A 4,372-nucleotide genomic window follows, 5' to 3' on the forward strand; every position below is an offset into this window, starting at 1 on the left:
TAATGGGTTGTGTCATCTTCAGCTTTGTAATAAGGAATTTGAGCTGAAAACAAATGTTCAAACGAATAAAATGGGAAATACATTTATATAAATGGAATTAGACAGCAAAATCATAGAATTGGTACAGAAAATAATAACCAACTTTAGGTAATACTACTAGTTTTCAAGGAAACAATCGATAAAGAAATCTTCCATATATGTATTCCAAATAATATATAACAGCTGTTCGATACGAGATAACTGTAATGAAAAGTTGACCTTTTGTTCCAGTAATTGTCAGAGATTTTACAAGGCGAAAGGACAATAACATAGAGTATTTGTGTAGGAAGAAGGAAGCAGAGCATTTCTACTATCTCTGCATGTAGCTTGTCTTAGGCATCATCAAGCTGAAAAAACGGATGTACAAGTGTGTGATTACAAGAAGAGTCATGGAGTTTCAGGCTCCAATTACTCACCCTAGACTCGCGCAAGGAGCCAACACATAGATACAGTATTTGTGCAGGAAGAAGGAATTTTGAGAAGTCCATAACAACAAATTGGAATTTCTGAAGCAACATTGACAAATAGCAACTAGGTTCTCTACATTGAATCAGCCAACAAGCATGCTTAATATGTTCAAACTTGATTTTTCCTCTGTGAGTGGACTGGTTCTGCTTCATTAGAATCTTCTCTCCTCGTAAAGCCATGTTATTATATTTGAATGTCCAGAACTTAGAACATTTTCTCTGCTGTTGCATTTGCAGCTCATGACTATCACACAAAGTACACTGCTTATGCAAGCCGTCTCTTGTTCCTTTCGCAGCTGCAACTATATCTAGAAACCGTAGTTGTTCTGGTGCTGAATTTTGTGCCTCGAAACTGTTCTTGAACTTGAACATCCATGATTTCAAACCTTTCATCTTCTTTCTCTGTTTCAGCTTGTCTTTATCTAAAGACATTTTTTACAAAACATCTTGTGTGCAGAACAAGTTTTCGTGATGTTTCTCTCTTCCTGCAACCCTCTCAACATCACCATTAACATCAACCATCTTAATGATCTTGTGAATTAACTGTCTGTCTATCCACCTTTTCTCTATCTTCCAATACTGAACTCACTTTCCCCGGTTCAGAGTGTAAAGCATCAGAAACTAGTTCAGGTTGAGACTGATATTGATTCAATGATGCATCTCGATGATCCTCCAAGACTGAATTCCACTGTGTTTAAAGAAACGCTCAACACGAGCAACCCAACTGTACACACCAATTCCATCAAACACTGCCATTTCTACGTTTTTCATCAAGTTCTTAGGCCTAATATTGCTAAGGCAAGGTTCCGAGAGTGAGACATGTACCTGATTGTGACAATCTTGTGATTGCGACGACACAGACTGGCGTAATCCGCCCACTTCACGGACTGATCTCGAACCCTCATATCGTTACTCAAAGACTCAATCTTGCTGCTCTTGATTTTACAAAACCCCAATTCTCCACTCTCGCGTTCATTATATCTTGGGCAAATCGATCTTCCACCATGGCCGCAGATCTTCATAAACTCCTGTGAATCCCATAGAAAAGTGAAACCAACAACACAACACACACACAGAATCTCTAATCCACCGACCCCATCTTTTAGACCATCATCTCCTTGCTCCAAAAAAAAAAAGGTTTCATCTTTAAAATCAGAGAAATGCAGAATTTGGAGCAAACGTTGAGAAAAGAAACCATTCATTTCTTCGGTTTGAAACTAAAATTGACCAAGAAAAATGACGAACCCAACACTGAAACCTGAGTTCCGCCTTGAATCTGTCTGGCCCTTCAATTTCATTTCATACTCTTAAACCCAAGAAGTTTTTTTTTTTTTTTTTGCCGTGGGTCACATATACATATATTTTTTTAGTGTTTATTTTAAGGTCTCATGTTTTTTTTTTTGTTTTTTAATAGTATCTAGATCGGATTCAAAATAAATGATTAAATTCCTATGTCCTTTGTTTTTTTCTTCTTCTATCTTTTCTTTGGATTTTGAGGATTCAAAAAAAAAATTAAAACATCCACGAACACATGCAACAACAATAACTAATGGCTAGATTTTAACCCGCGAGTACATATAATTTTTATTATTATTTATATTTATATTATATTTTTTTGTTAAATATTTGATGTTTTGCAAATAGAAGAATAACTAAATTTTTCGACCGTTTGTTTAGCTAAATATTTGTATTCATTTTTAACCCGTAATATATTTCATGACTATTTGTTTGTTATATTTAGTTTGTTTTGTTTAGTGTGAGACTTTATTTTGATTTTTAATTTTTTTATAACAAAAAAAAATAAGGGATCTAAATACATAATAAGTTATTTATATGCTATGATTAAGTCACATTATTCCTAATGATTTAATTATTTTACACAATTTTAGTTAAATCAACTTACTTTTATATGTCAAATATTCTAATATTAATATTGTTGACAAATAATAAAATGAGGATTTAACCCGTGTTAACACAAATTTAATGATAGTTAAATAATTCCAACAAGTCGTCTTTATAACCCATCTATTATATAGTATTTTGAACTTTTTTAATTTTACATATTCGTAATATTTTAAAATTTTATTAAGTTTATATATTAATTATAATATTTAAATAAATGTGAATCAAAGTTTTCCTTACGTTAAGAATCAAAACTCACAGGTTTTTTAAAACAAAATAGGAATCAAATTATTATTTTCTTGGTTTGCAAAAGATTCATAGATATAATATTTTCAATACTCAATAGAAGTTGTAGTTAAATATATCATATTTTGTGTTTCCATATTGATTTTGTTGTAATTTTTTAGTTGAAATAGAATGTAAAATATTTAGGAAAGAAAATCTGAAGTAATGTTATTTTTGGAAACTTTTGAAGGGTTAATGTTGTAAATAAAATTTTAAATAAACAAAACTAAAAGGACATAACAAAAATGTACTTTAAAAATGTTAATATAGGTAACCGTTTTTCATTATATATATATTCTTCAAGCCATAGTTACAACAGTACTTGCTGCATCATCATCCTAGAAGATGGTTCATTTTTTTACAAATAAACAAAACACACCCAAAATAAAATTAAAAAAAAAACAAGAAAATAAAATAAAGGAAGGTGAAAGATGATTATATATAGATGAGAGATCATCATTTTTCTATTTACAAATTATAATATTATAATAATATATAAATTATAACCTATGGCTTGGATGGATCACATGCACCTCACATGTATGGACCATAGACGCTGATCAGGAAACAAACCAGCTGTACCAGATTGATAAACCCGTTCATGTATGCAACCATCAGCGCTACGAAAACCACAACAGTTAGAGCTAGTACAACATCTTCAGACTCTCGCATCTACAACCGGGACCCTATCACTCTATACTGTCTAGTTATTCTAATATACTCCTAGATAGTATAAATACACTTTGTATCACAGTTTTTATTCATTAATGAGACTTATACTTTTACACCAAACTTCATACAAAATATAGAGAGGATACTTCTGTTTTACCTTTCTAAGAGTAGATTTTGGTTCTAAAGTAAAAGAGAGAATGGTGAGTTTTTGGTGAAATGAATTTGTTATGTCCGTACAATATTTATACTGAAAAATGAAATCGGCTGATTGGCAAATAGGTTTTTAGGTTTACTAAGAATAAATCTTAATGTAATCTTGCTAGTTAAGTAAAATTTGGTTTGTATATTTAAATATGCTAAACATCCGCATTACTCTTAATCATTTATCACATGATATATTTTAAGAATAAACTCTTAACCATATAAATTTTAACCAAAAAAAAAAAAAAACTCTTAACCATATGTTTATGCGACTTGGTAATATTTTGGGAAAACAAACATTATGTTAAGATCACAAAATATTAACAACTTACCAATTATATTAGAATTAAAAGTATAATTATAACGAATTAAAAGTTGTTTCCTTTGTTTTCCATAAATTGATTTAGAAGAAATATTTTAGAAATAAATTATTTTTGCCATTTTAGAAATATTTTAGTTAATTGTTATTTTGTCCAAACTTGTAGTGAATACTTTTTTAATTAGTTTAACATAAAGAGTAGAAAAATGTACTTCAAAAATGTTAATATAGATTTACAAAAAAAATAGAAGCAGACAAATGACTTTTTAAAGTTAATAGTTTTGTTCTTCATATGCACTCTTTTTTGTTCTGATTATTATTCTTACTAAAATTCAAAAAAAAACATTATTCTTACTAGGTTACGAGCCCTCCAATTAATATTGCGGACAAACTCATTTTTGGAAAATATTTATTACAGTAAATGATTTATGAAACTGTACTTAGTATATATATAAATATACCTAACAGTTTAGGGTAATATCAAATT

Source organism: Camelina sativa, chromosome 10, assembly GCF_000633955.1.
Source record: "Camelina sativa cultivar DH55 chromosome 10, Cs, whole genome shotgun sequence".
Taxonomy (NCBI): Eukaryota; Viridiplantae; Streptophyta; class Magnoliopsida; order Brassicales; family Brassicaceae; genus Camelina; species Camelina sativa.